The 20788-nt window shown below is 47.2% G+C and overlaps 1 protein-coding gene and 1 long non-coding RNA gene across 2 annotated transcripts in view; one reads left to right on the plus strand and one right to left on the minus strand.

The window, feature by feature from the left end:
* LOC129380402 (synaptic vesicular amine transporter-like) overlaps positions 1–20788 on the minus strand; it is a 1298997-nt gene that overhangs the window by 286255 nt on the left and 991954 nt on the right. The gene's annotated exons all lie outside the window — the stretch shown is intronic.
* On the plus strand, positions 479–3883 carry LOC140215186 (uncharacterized). The gene is made up of 2 exons (XR_011892126.1): positions 479–1524; positions 1707–3883. It is a non-coding gene; the product is annotated as an uncharacterized lncRNA (long non-coding RNA).

A 20788-nucleotide genomic window follows, 5' to 3' on the forward strand; every position in this document is an offset into this window, starting at 1 on the left:
CACACTCTCAAGTTCAACAAATGGCCACAGAGGGCGAAAAAATCGACCGCGCGCCGCTGCTAACAAAGCCGACGTAGTAGCATCACTTTCGGGATTCGTTCGTTAGCTCCAACATTTCCCGGTAGAGGCGTCGTAATAAGCGCAATTTTATCTTACAAACTTTCTCTTACAATTACCGAAGCATTTTCTTTTACATAAAAACAGGGCAAAATTATCATTGCTAATTAGATATTGTGCTCTTTGTTAGTAAGTTTATTGTTTCTTCGCCATTATAAACGCAAATAGCGTTCAGCATCATCGATCTTTCACGTGACCTCTGGCCTGGATTTAAAATTTTTACCGGTATTTCCGAGTGCACGGCGGCACGGATTCATTCGTTCGTACACTCAAGACTGCTTTGTTTCTAAAACTAGTTTCTTGCGCTTCGATGTCTCGCGTTATTTAACTTGGGGTGAAGTTACGTGTTTGCGAGCGGACATGTAAGCCCGGCAGTTGGGTTTCGGTCGTGAGCCATTCGGAACAGGTCTGCATCGAAACGGGAGCTGGATTTTGCTGCGGCTGACAACGGCAATAACGGTGAGTCGTTTAACACCGCTGCTTGAATCGTTATATAATATCCGTGTCATTACCTTCCAGGCGGGCACAAGTTAACGAACTAGATCCTGCATTACATATGGGCAGTGAGGATCTCAGTTGCTGTTTCCTAAATAAACCTTTACTTGCGAGGCTGTCGTTTGGTTTACACACACAACCAGGAAAGAAAGAGCGATATCGGAACGCGCGTCTCATTTTTCATGTTATTGTAGCCGTGGTTGTAGGTGACTGAGTAGCCTTATCAATATACATATTAAACATTTTTTTCGAGTCGGCCGGCAACGTCTTTCGTCCACAAAACCGAATAATCCTTTGGTAAAATAAAGTGAAAGTACAGAATTTAATGTATTAAACAGTTGCAAGCATGATAATTCACCCATATTTCGTACTTGTTGGTTCCAAATGTTCTTGCTGTTCAGATTGGTTTACCGTAGGGCATTTATTTTTGCAGTAGTGAAGCGGTGCATCACGTTCGTGCAGAAAAATAATGCATCAGTTCTAATAGCTTCATGACTTTCATGCATTTGCTTGTGGAACTAGCAGTGTGATCACTTCTAGTGTATAAATGAACCCACAAATGTTCTCATTTGTGATCTTAATAGTACTTGCGCTGTTGACATGCATTGTAGTTAGGCAGACGTCAATTTTATGGACAATAGCAATATTTGTTTAACATGCTGCTTAAGCACCCTAGAACAGACAGTGTACATTTGCATGTGTTCTGTAGTCGCAAATCATTACAACATATATGTCACACCTTTTTGCATTTTAAAACTTTGCTTTTTCAATTTCTGATTCAGTCAAAATTTCTGTTCCAGACATGCAGTAATGAAGACGGCACCAGTATAAAGCAACACACTCCACGCACTAAACAGAAGCTGCTGCCTGCTACAACAAGGTCATTGTGTGGACATTGGCTACTACTACAAGGTAAACAACACATGGTTCAGAAATAAATATGTTTGATATATGCTGTATTGGCTTGCTGTTTGCAGCAGATATGAATGTTTGTTCATATTTATGGTTCAGTATAATTGCTTCGAACATATAAAACACACATAAATTTGGCTAATCTGTGCTGTATCTCATGTGTCACCGTTTTGCCTCAACAGAGTCTATGCCAAGCACATCTTGGTCATCACAGGAGCTCCTATCTGCGCCAACAGGAAGGGGCTGGAGCCGAATTTGCAAGGCTTTTACACCAAGAACAAAGAAGCACATGCAGAAGAATATGAATGAGATATCAAGTCTGCAGAGGACTGTGTCAAGACTGAAAAGAGCTTCAGCCACCATTCCACCAGCACGGACATTTGGTTGAGTCATCCAGGTAACTCAAAAAGGACTTTCTAGAAATTCTTCGTCTTCAGGTGCACCTGCAACATCTGACCAAGCACGGACGACGCTGGCCAAAAGATTGAGTTCCAGCAGTTTGCCCTTAATCAGCTTCCTAGCCATGTTAATTCCATTTGTGCCAAGTGTAATTTTTCTTCTATAAATGCAAGCTTTCTCATTGCCCATTTTTGTTAGAGGTCATTCATCCTCATCCAAATATAAAGGTCAACCGATTCTTCGCTGATACTTAATACCAGTCACTGTCTAGCAGCCTAACATATCTGTAGCAGTATCTTCTAGTGTATGTTGTCATGCGCAATTCCTCTCCTGAAATAGCTGATGCAGCATCGGCATGCGTCTTGCATTAACCTATGCACATGTGCTATGCACCATTTTACTTTTCTTGATGTTTTTAGCCTTCAATGCTTGCAGAGCAGAGTGGCTTCTCTCTTGAATGCAAGCTTTCTCATTTTCCATATTCCTAGTCTCGTTGATGATTGCTCCTCTTCCTTGATAGCCTGGGTCTTTGTGCAAGCTACAGTGAAGTGATTGATTGCAGAATCTGGTTTTGCTGCCACACTTGGCTGTGGTAACTGTGTTACGTTTCTCAGATGTGGGGGCCTGGTCAGTTGCATTGGTAAGCAGTCCCTCGAGGTAAGCATTTGCTCCTGCAGTCCGCAAAGCGACATAGTCTCCCAGTATACACACACCGTAACTGGTGCGCCCCGTTCGTTCTGGCCTGCTGCAGTAATGGGCAAATTGTGCTTGTGGCTTACCTCGGCCATGATTTGCTCAATACGGAGACCAGCATATGTGCTCACATGGTTCGAAGTGTATGAAGTTGATAGCCGAATGGGTGGAAAGGCCCGCAAGAATGGCTGCCGAAGGTGATGCCCACAAAAGCGACTTGTCCACATTGCGACAAAGTGTGAGCCACACATAGCAGCCCCCGAAAGAAAATAAATGTGCACGTTGGAAAGGAGTTAACGCTAAAATGCCGGGTAGTCCATGTCGCTGTGTTGGTTGCGGCAGCAGATGCCTGCGTCACCTGATTGCTTCGCAATGGAAGTTGCTCATCTTCAACGGCAACTGTTGGTTCAAACAGGTGCGAGACTCTGTCCAATCTGTTTGTACCGCAGGTTGTCGCTCGTTACCAGACCACCACATGTGACAAAGGCAAGCATTATGCCGTAAGATGGTTCGTAGCCAATGTATAATGTATTGTCTGAACCTCATGCGGTGACTGATTGCTGTGTAATCTTGCTGTTATGCCACTTGGTTACGGTCGCAGTTTTATGTTTTTCGAATATTGCGGCCTGGTCGGTTGCACTGGGAAGCAGCCTCTCGTAGTAAGCATTTGATCCTGCAGTCTGCACAGCGACATAGACTCCCAATTTTCATGCACCGTGATTCGTGCTCCCCGTTCGCGCTTTCCTGCTGCAGCAATGGGCATATTGTGCCTCTGGCCTTTCTCGGCCGCGATTAGGCATGAACGGTTGGAAAGGCCCGCAAAAGTAGCTGATGGAGGCGATGCCCACGAAAGCGACTTGTCCATAGTGAGACAATGTGAGACAGCAAGTGTGAGCCAGACATTAGCGGCCCCCGAAAGAAAAGAAACGTGCAGGTTGGAAAGGAGTGAATGGCTAAAATCTGGGGTAGCCCATGTCGCTGTGTAGGCTGCGGTAGCAGATGCCTGCGTCTCCCGATTGCTTCGCAATGCAATTTGGGCATTTTTAACGGCGACTGTCGCTGCAAACAAGTGGCACACTCTGTCCAATATGTTTCCGCTGCTGGTTGTTGCTCGTTAACCTGACCACCACGTGCGACGACGACGGTGAGCCGTTTACGAGCTCGCGTCAATGATTCCAGCGTATCTCGACATGCAAACTTTATTTCTGCTATTGCACGAGAATGTACACTGCTTGTCTTCTGCCAATAAAGTCGCGCGTTCTGTTCACTCACTTGTGGCTTGTTTGTATGGGCGTCAGTAGAGGCTCTTGGCAATTAGAACGCACCACCTACGCGGCAGCGAAGGCATTGAGGCATGCCGCATAGCCTGCAGGGCAAGCACGGCGCGTACCAGCGTACGCGACCGGCAAAAAACGACCATATTGAATTTTGCTCTAAAAAAAAAATGTGCACTTCCGCTTCCGGTTTGAGCAACGTCATCTGGCGTCCCCCAAAGTAAGTTCCATGCGCTGCCGCTGCTTATTTTCGAACCACGGCGGAAGGTACAGTTTCCCTTCTCTAAGTTTGTTCTTTATTCTATGGCTGGCCGCCGAGTTACCCGAGCGACTGCATTTCTGGAAGTTCCTTCTTCGAAATTTGCCTCGAGCTACGCCGAGGATGTCTGGCTCAAGACCAACACGGGTGAATACGAGTGAGCACTTGGTGCTCCTATTTATTATGTACTGCACCTGTTGAACTCCTAGTGCTTGTCGCTAATTTCCAGAGTTTTCTTCACGGTGTTAGAAATAGGTTAAGTGGAGTAACGACACGTTAAAAGAAGTGAGAATCCGGCACCAGTTTCTTTTCTTGCCACAAGGTGGTGCCACATGTCTCAGGGCTCACCTGGCTATGCCCAGAGGCTTAAAGTACCGACAAAAAAATTTTCGCTCTCGTTTTTTTCTGCTGTAATAAGTAGCTAACGACCCAGTAATCACCTCACGAAACAGCATTGGCTTCAGACTGCGACAGGTAATTATTTTGAGTCTTGTTTGTAGCGACCAGCTTAAGTTTCGGTTTGAAGAGCAACGAGATCGGCCAAGTAAGGAATGTAAACACAGTCGGACACGTGATCGCACAAAACTGTGACGTGCGCACGCCAGCGCGCTTGCCGGCGCGAGAGCTTCGTCTTGCGAATTCGTCTGCAGCACCTGCAGGTGCTTTGCGATTGGACAAGCTTTATTAAAGGTCCTGCTTTGCGATGTCCTGGCCATCATGGTCGTCCTTGTATTCGTCGTCCAGCGGCGTCTATTTCCTGCTTGCTGTAGTCGCCGCCCAATTAGACGTGGCCAACCACGTTTGATTGGATCCACTGCAAAGCAGCGACTCGGAAAGTGCGGCTAGCGACATCTATGAATATGCGTACACAACGGTACAACTAGTACGAGATATTCCTCGAGGGCGCTTTCAGAATTAAGCATATTCCGGAGCAGGACACAAGGCGAGGTAAAAGTCGACACAAAATCAGGTTTGGGGATACGTAGTCGTGGTGGAAGATCATCGGACTAAGCACGGCCGGTTTTGCCAGGCAAGTTGAGCGGGGCCCGCGTCCAGCGGCGCGCACCAACTTGTGCCGCTCTGCGACGCCGAGCAAGCCAAGCGATCACTGGCAGACGGCATATAGGCCTAGCTCGGCAGCCGTCGGATCCAACGCCGACGGCCCTTGCGACCCGTCCGCAGCTGGTAATAAAGCATCTATATTCTTCTGCACGTCTGCACATTTATGTCGCTCATAAGTGAAAATTAGTCTTGCCGACGCCGCTGGTAGCGATGAGAACGCACATTAGCCAGGCGAGCCGGTTCGCGGAGACGATTGCAGCGGCGGCTGCGCTGACGGCTTGCGAGTAAAAATCACGCCAACGATGTACTATATCGCAAAACGTTTGATAATATGCACACTTTGGAGGTTACTTTATGACTTATTTCGTGTCAGAAACACATTTTAGCCGATTTCTGTGCCGCCATCAGCGGCGAATAAGGGCAGCGTCACGAGCACGGAGAAAAAGAAAGACGAGGAAACGAGGAAAATCGGTGCGGTCGCACGCGCAGCAATGCGATTTTTATAGGGCCCATTTCACATGATTACGATTTCAACAATGCGACAGGTGCGACACCCAGGATTGCTAATGCCATGTTTCTTGGCAGACGCTGCATAATTATATTATTGTAATGAATAAAACGTTACCTTTTTCATATTGTTGACTTTCCTTTATAAGGAGAAAGTAATATGGGTGTTTTGTAATTTAACAACGCGTTCAAGTTAAGACTTGTTTTGCAGTGCGCAACGGCCGTTTCCGAAGTTCCGTGCCATGAGACACGGAGCACGTAAACACGCCATTTCTGGCTATTTCTGCCTATTTCTGCCTATTCTTCTGGCCGAGTTTTTAGGAGCAATCTTAGCTTTACGTAAAGTAGACCAAATGACTACCACAGCTGCTATTCTTACTGTCTCCCTTTCTGTATGCTCTTCCCTTACCGCTTCTAATGATTCACCCATGCTAAAACTCTTCCATTGCTAGTTCCTGCCCATGTGCAATGTGTTCATTTGATTTAGGTACCTGGTCATAAAGGTTTGTTTTTTAATGAAACGGCCGATTCACTGGCAAAGACATCCCTTTCCGGACCTGTTCTTCGTATTCTACAAGTGACAGCACAGATCGCGGCGGCTAGATTTCGGATGCGACCAAATAGAGAAGCCTTATCAAACCCATTTCTGACTGCTTCTCCAGGTTATAAGCACCTGTTATTTCCCTGGCGTAGAAATCCTGTAACACAAGGATGATTGAGGTCTCTCTCACCAAATTACGTTGCCGCATTCCCTCCCTGAATTTCTACTTACACAGGTCGGGTTTGGTTCCCTCCCCCCTCTGTAGGTTTTGTAATGAGGAGGAGACGATACACGACTTTCTTTTATCTTGTCGCCGCTGGGGCAAGAAAAAGATTGGTGGAATACTTTTCGAAGAATTGGCCTGGACCTGCTTTTCCTTCGTCCACTTTGGGATTCAGCAACAGGGATGCTTACTGCGCTGTCCAAACATTTCTAACAGAATCCAAACGAATGCCCTGCTAAGTCATATTTATTTTGCATGTTTAAATTAATTATTACTCATTCGATATGACTTTCCTGATTTTATTTTAACCGATAGTGCTACGCTATTCAATGCTAATTCCATAGACATTCGGAAATGTATGCTCCATATTAATTTGGAATAATCCAGTCATTTTATGGCCAATCCCCCATCGTGGGTAGGGGCCACATACGTGATAGCTAACAACAACAACAACACGTAAACAACTGTTCGCAGCTGGTTCAGCACTGTTTGTTCCATCTGCCTTCCATCTGCCTTCCATCTACCCTTTCGTTCTAGCTTCGCTACAACAATCTACAAGATGACCTATCAACAAGATTAATAGCTACCCACGCCGCATATGCAGTATTCGGAATTCGGCTGCCACGAAGTCGTGTCAGCCCAACAGGGTCGTCGCGCTACCCGTGCTCAGCGTCAGCTTCTGGAGAAATTATGTGTGTATATTGCTCGTGATTGCGCACATGCGGTGCTTGCTCCTCGCCATATTCTTGCACCAAACGCAACAACAAGCATAATTCCGAAAGCCCACGTCTGCCCCTGAACGAAGCCGCAAATGATCTGTGTGATTACTGAACGTGGAATGGAAATGGTGGTATGAAATTCAACCTTAGCGCTAGCCTGGTTCGTTCAATGTGGTGCGTGTGCTGTGAATATATATATATATATATATATATATATATATATATATATATATATATATATATATATATATATACGTGTATGGGAGTCCTCTGAGCATTTCGAACGGCGCAAAAGCCGACCAATAAAATATTTTGAGTTTCCATCACTTTTGTAAAAACCTGTCCGTTGTGCCATAGCATTTACAAGACATGCTTCTCGTCCACTTTGTAGTCCTGTGTCTCGCGCTGTTAGTATACTCTGAACCTCTAACAAGAAGCCCATATCAGTAGGCGCTATCCATAATGCAGGAAGGTAGGACCACGGCAGGCGTACATGCTGTCATGTTTTTCACCTTTCTGCTCAACCTCGCACGCCGCTCACAGTTAGCCTGTTTTGTGAAAATAAATATTATTATTATATTATTAGTCTTATTAGATATTATCGTTTCTTCACTGTAATTTATAACAATAATCCAGTTTTTCTATATCTATATATAATCTATAATCTATATTCTATATCTATATTAGATCAACATTGCTACGACATGTTTATATGAGTAATTTCAAACTTGAGTGCTCAGCCAGAGAAAGTACAAATGAAAGCCTCAACGTTTATTCCTATCTGGTATTCCTGAACAGATCATTTTTTTCAGAATTTTATGCCCGCTTGCATTACCTGCAATTCAGTGCTCAATGCTGGAAAACATGATTCCTTTTCTTGCTGTCGTAGCAATGTCAGTAGCAGGCAATAATTACTCATTTCTAAAGTGTTAAGCAATGACTATATCTCTAAGCTTATTACTGCGATTTTTTGTTCCATGAACACAATTAAGTTTTCATTCTCCAGCTCATTAACAGCCATGGAATGAAACTGTTCCCTTTCATAAGTATCAGGAGGCAAACTATTCTGGAGTTTCTCCTGAGCGTTTGTCCGCATCCCATAGTGCGCGCGTTTGTATCAAGTTCTGGCGTTGCAATTGCAGTGATGTAGGCATTTTTTCAAAATATGTTGCAACTAGCTGCTAATTTATTGAGCTTTGTTTTCAAATCTACAAGATGTGGCCATGCAGTAACGACCACATTAATAAGCACAAGAAGCTGCAGGTTCAGTGCACGTGTTGAAATCTATCCGAAGTGAAGTTTTTGTCAAATGGTCAAATAAATGCTGTTAAAGTAACTGCGATATATACAATTGGTCTTATTTTCAGCAATCCAACATGTCACCTTTGGCAAGGTCACAGCCTTAATGCCATGTAATGTTTATGCACTACACTGTTCACAAACTATACCAAAATGCAAACGGCAGCTAATGTAGACGCACACTGCGAGACATCAACACAGTGAGAACACAGTTCAGGAATGGATGGTGCAAGGTTCATGCAGATGAATGAATGACGTGTGCTTATGTACTTATTTCTTTTCATACCTCACATGCAGCAAAGTTGGATTATTAGGTGAGGAGGAATAAAAAAGTAGTAACAAAAGGAAGAACGGCACAACATTAAGAAAAAACAAAACAAAAAGCAGCACAAATACAATGCACCAACTAGCCCAACAACGTGTTTTACTGGCAGAACATTATGCAATACTTACCAAACAATAGCATAAAAAATTACCACCCATGCACCTTATACATATGGTAAACCAGTGAAGCTGAAATGTGCGGCCCCGGTGTGTTATCACTGGGTTAATTCCGACGGTTTATTAAAGTCTTTCTGAATTATTGGTTACGTATGTGTTTCTTAATAAGGTTACACACATATTTGACTCGGGTTTATGACATCGTTTATTTGAAATGTCACAGATCACGCTTCGCAACATCACCATCGTGGACGGAGCATCATCGCGCCATCGTTCACTGTCTTAATCCAGCCGGTCCATCAAAGTCTTTCTGAATTATGTTAAGCATTTGTGTTTCGCAATGCGTCAATCATAGTATTTATGACGCAGTCATGCACTGTAGTTACCAAATGAGACATCGCGGCTTCACATTTAATTTATTTAAATACAGAGACACATTTTTGAACCTAATGAAAAGTCGGAGAGAGACTGCTGCATGCATCCTCTGCTGCGAGAGAGAAAGGACCTCACTATCGGTGTAGCCAATGGCCCGTACACCTTTGTTGTGTAATAATTATGTCATCATGATCTTATCTTAACCCCGTCCCCCTTTGTTCCCTTGCCTGCAATAATACGTAGATAAATGTATATTGACACGTGCACATGTCTTTATCGGGCGACGCGTGTCACTACCGAACAAATGTTATCACACTGCGCAGGACGCGCTTGCATGTGTCCGAAGTTTCTGGAACGTTATCGATGGTTCCATCCGCTGTCTGTTATCGCCGAACCTTGTGTAATCTGATTGCATGTATGCGCGAGGCCAATGACGTAGAACTTTGTGGAAGGCATGCGAGTCCCAGCGATTACTCTGGAACATTCGACGACTGATCTATAAAAGCCGACGCGCTTGACCCGCTGATCAAATTTTTGGCAATCGCCGAGTGTGATCGCCGCTACCGTGGTTCTTTGAGTGTAGCCAGTTTTTGAGGGCACAAGTTCGCCCAATAAAATGCTCGTTTCGTTTACCACAGTTTTGCTGCCTTCTTAACCGTCACTACCTCGTGACATCTGGTGGAGGTGCTAGTGCGTTCATGTACCGAACGCCCCCGCAAAGACACGATCCAAGCCCGAAGCCCGAGGACAAAACCAACATCGCCCTAGACCAGCGTGCTAGCCGCAGACTGCAAGGACTGCCCCCAGAGCACGGACTTCTACCTGAGACGACAAAGAAGATCGTGGTCAAAACAACCCCAATGGCTGCCCCAGCGTCCCCCGAGGAAGACACGTTTGGCACGCTCCTGACCACCGCCCGCTCTGCTACCACTGCGGAGAAGCGGGTCACGTCTACCGCCGATACCCATACCAGGAAATGGGACTGCGAGGGTTCGCCGTTACCGCGCCGCGACCACAGCTTGGCGAACGACCTCGCGATATCGCTGACTACCTCGCCGCTAATCTGTGGAGCCCTCGACGACCGTCCCGTTCACTGTCACCAGGCCGCTACCTGTCGCCGCAGCGCCGACCATACGCTGGCCCAGTCCGGAGCCGGTCTGCGAGCCCATATCCGGAAAACTAAATGCAGCAACCGATGGAGATGCGGTTGCTGTTCGTCGAACTGACTAAGATCCTCCGCCGCCGACGAAGATCCTCCGCCGCCGACAAAGACGCCGAAGAGACCATCTTGACGACATAATAACGACAAGCCGCCATCGCGACGAAGTCAGGAAGCCAAGATAACGCCGACGAAAGACGACTTGATGACGCGACATTCCTGCTTCAGTTCAACACGACGCAGCCATGATCCGACGCCAAGATCTAACTGCAATGCAAGACAAAGAACCACCGACCTCGACGTGCTTCTCGACGGCCACGCAGTTACCGCCTTAGTCGACACAGGGACCGATTATTCCGTAATGAGTGGACACATCGCCGCCCAGTTGAAGAAAGTTAAAACTGCATGGCAAGGCCCTCGAATTCGGACCGCTGGAGGACACATCACCACGCCCTGCCACCTTTGTTATCCTCCAACAGTGTTCACGAGACGTCATTCTCGGCATGGACTTCCTGAACCAACACGGCGCAATCATCGACCTGAAGTCGAAGTCGATTCCGCCGCATCTACCCCGACGACCATGGTTGCCGAAGGAGAATACGGCATTAATCCAAGTCTCCCCATGATTAAGTAACAACAGCAAAGAAGTCTGCTCTGGCCATACAAAGGCTGCTTTTCGACGTCATCAAGGACCAGTCGCAAAGCATCGCATAATAACCTAACAGTGCGCTCGACCACTTCGCCAGAGCCCTTACCGAGTTTCGCCACGAGAACGGGAAGCTATAATAGAACAAGTCGACGAAATGCTGCGCGACGACATCATCCAGCCGTCGAAAAGCCCGTGGGCATCCCGTCTTGTCTTGGTGAAGAAAAAGGACGGAACCTTTCGTTTCTGTGTCGATTACCGTCGACTGAACAAGATCAGAAAGAAGGATGTATACCCCCTACCACGGATAGACGACGCATTAGATCGGCTCTGCATCGCAAGATACTTCCCGTCGATGGATCTCAAGTCTGGCTACTGGCAAATAGAAGTTGACGAGATAGATCGCGAAAAGAGCGCCTTCATCACGCCAGACGGCCTCTACGAGTACAAGGTCATGCCATTCAGACTGTGCTTGGCGCCTCCAATGTTCCAGTGCGTCATGGACACGGTGTTAGCATGATTGAAGTGGCCGACCTGTCTTGTTTACTTTGATGACGTCGTCCTCTTCGCCGGAAATTTCGACGATCACCTTAGGCGGCTAGCGACAGTACTAGAGACCATCAACTCATCAGGGCTCACTCTGAAGCCCGAAAAGTCCCGCTTCAATTACGATGAACTTCTGTTCCTAGGCGACGTCTTCAGCAAGTCTGGAGTCCGCCCCGACCCGCAGAAGACAGCTGCCATCGCAAAGTTTCCGCAGTGCATCGACAATAAGGCAGTGCGGAGATTCTTTGGCATGTGTTCCTACTACAGGTGCTTTGTCAAGGACTTTTCACGCATCGCTGAGCCGCTGACAACGCTACCTAAATGTGACGTCGAGTTAAAGGGGGAAACGCCGCAGGCCGACGCATTTCAAGAACTCAAAGGACGCATGCAGTCGCCGCCCGTACTTGAGCACTTCGACGAGGACGCCGATACCGAAATCCACACTGACGCCAGTAGCCTAGGCCTCGGTGCTGTCCTAGTGCAGAGAAAAGATGGACATGAACATGTGATAGCTTACGCTAGCCGGTCGTTGTCAAAAGCGGAAGGCAATTATTCTACAACCGAAAAGGAATGCCTCGCCATCGTTTGGGCTACAGCGAAATTTCGCTCTTACCTATACGGCAGGCTATTCAAAGTCGTCAGCGACCATCACGCCGTGTGTTGGCTAGCGAACTTAAAGGATCCTTCAGGACGGCTGGCGTGGTGGGGCCTAAGACTGCAATAATATGATATCACTGTAACCTATAAGTCCGGACGAAAACATTCTGATGCCGATTGCCTATCACGCGCCCCCAGTGACTCGCCGCCGCAAGATGACGAAGATGACGATGCCTTCCTTGGCATTTTAAGCGCGGAAGACTTCGCTGAACAGCAGCCAGCAGACCCGGAGTTGCAAAACCTCGTCGAGTATATGAAAGGGCACACCGACGTTGTCCCTAGGCCATCTAAGCGAGGATTGTCTTCGTTCTCGCTTCAAAACATCATCATCATCACCCTCAGCCTGGTTATGCCCACTCCAGGGCAAAGGCCTCTCCCATACTTCTCCAACTACCCCGGTCATGTACTAATTATGGCCATGTTGTCCATGCAAACTTCTTAGTCTCATCCGCCCACCTAAATTTCTGCCGCCCTCTGCTACGCTTCCCTTCCATTGGAATCCATTCCGTAACTCTTAATGCCCATCGGCTATCTTCCCTCCTCATTACGTGTCCTGCCCATGCCCATTTCTTTTTCTTGATTTCAACTAAGATATCATTAACTCGCGTTTGTTGCTTCACCCAATTTGCTCTTTTCTTATCCCTTAACGTTACACCTATCATTCTTCTTTCCATAGCTCGTTGCGTCGTCCTCAATTTAAGTAGAACACTTTTCGTAAGCCTCCAGGTTTCTGCCCCGTACGTGAGTACTGGTAAGACACAGCTGTTATAAACTTTTCTCTTGAGAGATAATGGCAACCTGCTGTTCATGATCTGAGAATGCCTGCCAAACGCACCCCAGCCCATTCTAAACCCTCGTAGTCCCATGTGACGATATCCGCCTCGGCGGTAGAGGTGGCCGGCTGCTCCGCAGTGATATCAGAGTAGACGGTGGTCTGGAACAAACCATAAGTCTTTCTTCCTCGGATAGTTGTGCTGGGCGGCGGACGACCCAATTGCAGCGTTACGGGGCCCTGTTGCGGGCGTGGCAGGATACCCTAAGGCGACAACGGCGTAGGTCATCGCTTGCGGCGCGGGCAGCGGAATTTCGCGTTGCTCTTCAGAAACTCTGAGTGACCGCCAAAGTTCGCCCTCGAAGAAGTCTGACCAATGAGGTTGCGACGAAGGGAGCGCAGTTCTTCACGAGCCCTGGCGGAGGTTGTTGGAGCCCAGTTGACGGATTCCGCAGTGCGGCGCGGCACATGGCACTTATGTGGCCTAGTCTTCATTTCCAGATTTTTATCAATCGTCGTTGCCTATGTCAAGAAACTCAGCTACGGTATTCTGCGGATCGTGGATCAATCAGGCAAAAAGCTTTTGCCTCACAGTCTTCAGCAGGAAACGAACTTCCTTTTCTCCTGGCATGTCACGGCCAGGATGAAGAAACAGGCGGGTAATCCCTTCAAAGAAGATGACGACTTTTTGTTATGTGACTGCGTTCGATGTTCTAGAAGCACTTGAACCCTTTTTCTCCGTACGGCCCTCGTAAATGTCTGAAGAAAGCTGCTGCGAAGCAGGTGCCATGTCGCTGATGTCGACTCTCTATTCTCCAACCATGTTCGAGCAGAGTCATGTAAAGATAAATAGACATGGCGCAGCTTGTCCTCGCAATTTCAGTTGTTGAATCTCACCACTCTTTCGTATAGCTCCACAGCTCTGGGTCTTCAGCTGTGATCCCCGGCTGGTCGGTGGCTCCTGAGGCAGCAGAACAGGTGACGCTGGAGCTCTCATCGTGCCTATTGACTGGGTATTGCTCTTTGTGTCGTGCTCTGGTGGAAGTGCGTGCTCCGGAGGCAGGTTTTGTAGCCTGTGGCTAGCTCGATGGTCCACGGCGAAGTTGGTGCTGTCTTCGCAGTTCGGGTTTGCTTTACTGCTATGCGGGGGCGTTTGGTAAATGAACGCAGAGCACCTCCACTGGATGTCACGTTGTAGCAACGGTGAATAACATAGTCACAAAACTGTGAATTGCGAAGCGAACTCGTTAGTACGCGAAAGTGTGCCCACAAAATCACTCAAAGCGTTACGGTAGCGGCGAGTGCAATCGGCGATCATTGCAACTAATGAGCTGGTCAAACGCGTCAGCTTCTATACATGACTCGTCGAAGGTTTGGGCGTAATCAGTGGTGCCCGCGTGTCTTCCAGAAAGGACTGCACAATTCGTGTCGCGTATCTAATCAGATTCCACAAGCTTTGTTGACAACAGACAATGCATAGAACCATCGTTAACATTCACGAAATTTCCCATACATGCAGGTAGAGGAAAAGTGGTCACCTGAGAAAGTTAAAAAGTACACGTGTCAATACACACATATCTATAATTCATCGTAAGGCCGATATTTATGCTTTCTGTCCTTTTGTTATTGTTATTATTGGTTGTCACCAATTGTAGGTATTTCTTTTTCTATGTAACTTTATGCAACTGTGTTACCTTCGAATTTGTTAATGGTTGTAATCCTGTATGCACATATATCTATATTTTACTGCAAGCTCAATTTACATGCATTCTGCTTTTCTTTTTGTTTATTCTTATTGATTGTGGCCAAGTCTAATCTTCACGTTTTGAAGAAGCAGACAAAACGGAAGTACATCTTTCTTGCTGCGGTGCGAAGTAAAACAAAACATGCAGACATTCGGTTTGTGTTTTATTTCTCTAAGCTTTACTTCGTCCATTCAAACCACATATTCACAAACAGATCTTGCCTTGATTAATGATTGAATTTACGTGTCACCGCGAGCGACGTCACAGTGCAAACACATGTATGTAGGTGCGTTAGCATGTGTATGTCATCCTCCGGCTCGAAGGGCGGAGGTCGCGAGGGAAAGGGAAAATAGCATTCGGTTTGAAATTTCAGGTCTTTCTCCGGCGTAGCGATGTAATACTTTGCAGACACGATCGTTATCACGCAGTGTATGCTCTGCGCTTGTGAGCTCAAAATGGCCAGACCTGGTGAGGGGCCCTGTAAGGAACTGTGACTATGTTCTTCGTCCTTATTGTCAATATGACTGTATGTCAGTTTGAGGAAAATGTCAAAACTTTCTGTTGAGTGTAGAAAACCGCAGTGTACAATTGAGGCTGTTTGTGAGTAGCAGTATGGTATATTTCATTCATAATTCACGAGTGCTCCCAATGACGTCAGTGTCTAGAAGACACGACATAGCAGTTGAAATAATCTTTTCTTCAGAAACCGAGTGTATCGCGTGCTTTCATATATCAGATGGCAACAATGATAGGGAGAGGCTACCGTGACTGTGACAGAAACACCTAATTTATTTTGCCTGGTTCCGGAGGACAATATAGAACATGTACGAAGGGGCTTTTGTTTTCAGAGTGCAGTCCAGTTTTTGCTAATGCATTGTTCCTTTAATCCGACTTTGCAGAGAACCACTTTGATAATGTCTTTTCTGTCCTTTTTAAAAAAACTAAGGCTTCTTCAGTTATGAGTGTACAGCTGTATTTCTTGCAGTTATGGAAAGTACCCATCAACAGATAGTTACTATATTTTGTCTTCATTAGGACAGTATTTTAGACACTGACATATCTATTGTTTGTAATATTTTCCCGAAAACACTAGCATATGGCTGGGAGCAGTAGCTAACTGGGCAAGTTCATATGGGATCAGTTCAGAAAATGCACAAAGGACAAGGCGAAGGGCAGCATGTGCTGTCATTCTATTTCGTTTTTGTCTCTGTTTTATATGGCTTCTTCAGAAGAATTGTAGCACACAGTGACCTCCGCTTTTATCCTAGCTAGAAGGCTTACAGCTTAGGACTTCTCGTGACTCAAGCTTCTAGCGAGGCATTTCTTGGTCGCGCTCCCTTCAGTACAACATTTGATTTCTTTGATTGCATTGTTTGCTTGGGAAATCTGAAGAACAGGATCGCTGTTGCTCCTTGTTGTTAAAGGAGCAAGCTTCTGTGAAAATGTTGAGTCCTACTCCTATTGACAATAAAAATTCCCGAGGAGGCAGGCAAAACAACAATGCCATGTGTTATACTATCCGGTGCATGCAAGGTCATTGTTGTGGCCCGTAAACGCACGAGTTTGCTTTTTACCTTGTGGCCACCACCTTCTGTGAGATAATGGTTCGCATTTAAGCAATTTGTTTTGGGAACAAGGCATTAATGTCAACATACCTCTTGATGGTTACCCTGCACTGCAAAGCGAAGCATACGGCGGCACGTTATTTTCAATAAAACTTGCTTGTAGGGAAAAGTTGCAGGAAAATGATGTGGTTTCTGATTGTAAACTTGTTGCATACTAAAGCATTGATATATTTGTGAGCAATTGATTGTGCTCAAAACGAGCATCTTTATTTGTGCACCTTCTAAATCGTAGTTTTGGGTCAGATGTCACACAGAAAAACTAACTGTCCAGCATTATTGCTGTAATATGATGGCGATTAAGAAAGTAATGCCTCCAAGCCCACTACTTTGCCAGTAGTACTGCAAACATTTTGAGCTATCTGTCATTGTTACGCTGATGTTTAAGCTATAGCTATAGAATGTCACTTCCCCCACCTTCCTATCTCTTTGCGTTCCAAGCTAATCGAGCAATCCATGGCATCTAGTGGTGATGTCCGGTTGAAAGAGCAGGCTATAATTGAATTTCTCAGTGCAGAAGGTTGTGCGCCCACCAATATTGATTGCCGTCTGAAAGCAGTTTACGAGGATGCCTGTGTTGAAGTAAGAACTGTGCGGAGGTGGGCAAGGATTGTGAAAGATCAAAATCCAGCCTCATCAAATGTGCAGGATCAGCACCAAACTTTGCGGCCCCCAACGGCTTCTGATGAGGATCATCAACACCAGGCGGACGAGTGCACTCGGGGCAGTCGCAGGATCAAGCAACAACACTTGTCATTTCCATTGGTTCAGTAAACCACATCATAAAGAACCTCCTGAGTTACAAGAAGATTTGAACTTGTTGGCTGTGCTTCGACTTTGTCATCTCAGTCATCAGTTGCCGTAGTACCCAACACGCGCAAGTCTTGTAACGCAGGTCTTTAATGATGTGGTTCACTGAGCCAATGGAAATGGCGAATGTTGTTGCAATCTGGTGTTGCTTGATCCTGCGATTGCCCCAAGTCAACTCATCCGCCTGATTTTCATGATCCTCATCAGAAGCCATTGTGGGCCGTCCACTTCAGTGCTGATCCTGGAGATTTGATGCGGCAGGATTTTTGTCTTTCACAGTCCTTTCCCGCATCCGCACAGTGCTGACGTCAACACAGGCATCACCATTGTGATAGGAAGATGTGGGCCCAGGTCTCAAACACACATGGATGGCACAATGAACACAGACAGGCTTTACTGACACGTGGACGGGACTAGGATAACGTACATGAGAACACACACATTGTTCCCTTCATGAGTGTTTGTCGCTTAGGTATATTCAAGCTCAGCGTCAATGTAGGAAGGCGTCCGATAGCGCGTCGGTATCACAGACTCGCGGCACGAAGAGGCGCAAAGATGAATCTGGAGCTGCGAGTGGCGTAGGGGCTGGAGGCCGGGGCGGATGCCCGGCACACGACGAGCCACTCGCGCGAGAGCTGGGTCGGGACGTCTGCCCGCCACAGGGTAGACCGTTCGGAAGCCTTAGCTGCATCGGAACATGTCGGCGTCGGATGCTCGCCCAGCAGTAGAGTAGGCTGGTTGAAGCCCAAGGACAGCCCGGCCTGTTCTGCCAGCACACCCCGGAACACCGGCCTTGGGTAGGCGAACTGCTCGGCTCGTTCGGAAGGCCAGCCCAGGAAACTCAGGCAGTTCGCATGGTTGCCGTCTCCGCCCAAACACCGGCACGTCTCTTCCTCTTCGTCCGTCGCCGCCCCACAGCAGTCACGCGCATTCGGCCGCGGCATTCAAACAGTCCAAACCACTATCACATTTCCCCCCAAGTTCAAGAAGTCGAGGAGGGTAGCACTACGGCGTATCACAAGTCACAACGTTCAAACTGTTACTCTCATGACACATTAGTTCAGGTCCGTAGCTATACTACTTAGATAGTCTGCACCAACGTTATCACAGCCACGAATATACTCTACATGAAAGTCTTAATCCATACGGAGTAAAATCCAACGTTGTACGCGACTGTTCACGTGCTTCGCCGAATTGAGGTATCGCAGTGGTTGGTGGTCGGACTGCAGGATGAACGGTTTACCGCAAAGGTACACATGAAATTTCTGTACAGCCCATACTATGGCGAGGCACTCCCTCTCAATTGTGGAGTAGGCAGCTTCACTTGGCGAAAGCTTCCGGCCAGCGTAGGACACGGGGTGCAAACGCCTGTTGTGTTCTTGCAAAGGAACTGCTCCGAGACTTCTCGACTTCAACTTGGAGTCGCTCATCGATACTCAGTTGGTTCGAAATGGCGACGTCTTTTGATGTCTGCGTTCGGACGAGTGATGGGTAAGGCGGCGTTCTCTCCAAGCTCTAGACCTGTCGCGTCATCTGCTCCCACCGTTGTCGCTGTTACCTGAAGCAATTCACTGTTGGGTCGCTCTTCATATTTTTTCAACATATTTATGTGAAATATCGTTCTTCTCCTCCCAAGGTCAACAACATAGTCCAACGGACTTTTCCTTTCTACAACGTTGAAAGCTCCCTTCCACATGAGTATCAGCTTATTCCTTTCACCAGCCAGTAGAACAAGTACCTTGTATCCAGGATTGAGCTCTCGCATCTTGGCTTTCCTGTCATAATACGTGTTCTGTTGCTGTTTCGCTTTCGTGAGCTCTTGTGTGGCGAGGGCGCACGTACGCTCTAGCCGCTGACGCAGTTCCATGATGTATTCGTAAGAAGATTTCGTGTGGTTATCCAAACGGGGATTTGTCCACAATTCCTTTAGCACAGCCATCGGACCACGGACATAGCGTCCATACAATACTTCAAATGGCGAATAACCAATGCTGCTCTGTGGCACTTCTCGATACGCGAAGAGTAGCGGGCCAAGGTAGCGGTCCCAACATTTAGGTCGCTCTTGGCACATCCGTCCTAGCACGCGCTTTAGCGTGTCGTTAAATCGTTCCACTAATCCATTTGCCATGGGGTGGCACGGCGTGGTAGGCAATTGCTTAATTGACAGAAGACGACTGAACTCCTTCATCACAGCTGACATGAAATGGGATCCGCGGTCGCTGACAAGCTCCCGTGGTAAGCCCACTCGGGAAAGCATTTCGACGAGTCCTTCCGCAACAGTTCTCGACTCGGTAGATGGCAGGGCGAGAGCGTCAGGTTATCTGGCGGCGAAGTCAACCATAGCGAGGATGTAACGGTGTCCTTTATCTGAAGTTGGGGATAAAGGACCAATAATATCGATGCCTACGCGAGCAAAGGGCGTGCCAATTACAGACATCGTACCCCGCGGAGCGCGTCCGACTAAATGGTGCCGCACCGTTCGTTGACAGACGTCGCACGATTTAACAAACCGTTTCGTGCTTCAAAGTGTTGTTTTCACTGGCTTTACTCAACGAAAAATAACAAAAAAACATAGACGTTTCGCCACCTATGCGGGTGGCATCGTCAGTACATAAATGGCAACAAATGAGAAATACATCCTATTTATCTATGAAATTGCCGTAAACATCCGGCAGGGGGCCACGGTTAGAGTTGCATGAAGATTGCTTACGACGGATGAACCATGATTCTGCAAATCTTCTTGGGCCCCATCGGTGTTCCCGTGCTAGCGTGGTTACATTGTCAAAATCGAACATGTGTCCCTTTGATAAACAATGATCAACCAATTCCGTCTTGGCACGTGTAGCATGGGTGGCTTTCGTAGCATCTCGTAAATGTTCCTTGAGTCGAGTGCGACGTCGCCGCCCCGTCTCACCAATGTAGCTGGCACCACAGTCCGAGCAGTCGACCTTGTAGACGACACCACTTTGTTCGTCCGGAGGTGTGCGGTCCTTTGGCTTCGGGAACACATTTCCCAATGTGTACGAGGGTTTGAACACAGTTCGAACACCGAAAGGCCGTAAAGCCTTGCACACTGCTTCTGATACACCGCGGACATACGGAATGCACACAAAGGAAGCTGGCCTTTCGGCCTTGCTCTCGCGGGGTTTTTGCATGCGGCGCTGCGTATCTCTTCCGTTTCGTCTCCGACTGGACCCCTGGCCAGTAAAATTGAGCAACAATTCATTCCACCGTTTTCGTCACACCCTGGTGACCGGCGGCGATCCCTTCATGAGCCAACTTCATCACCATCCCCCTGAGATCTTTTGGCGCCACCAGCTGATCTAGTATCTTCCCACCTGATACTTTGTGCTTCCTGTATAAAATGTCGTCCTGTAGGTAATATTTGCTTGCGCGGCCATCCGCGACCATCATCTTGCCGACCTTTTCGAAGCATCTCCTCAGAGACCCATCGTCCCACTCTAAAGCTTTTAACATGCCTTGCTCTATCCCAGTAATTGCGGGTTGCGGGACAG

Source organism: Dermacentor andersoni, chromosome 1, assembly GCF_023375885.2.
Source record: "Dermacentor andersoni chromosome 1, qqDerAnde1_hic_scaffold, whole genome shotgun sequence".
Classification (NCBI taxonomy): domain Eukaryota; kingdom Metazoa; phylum Arthropoda; class Arachnida; order Ixodida; family Ixodidae; genus Dermacentor; species Dermacentor andersoni.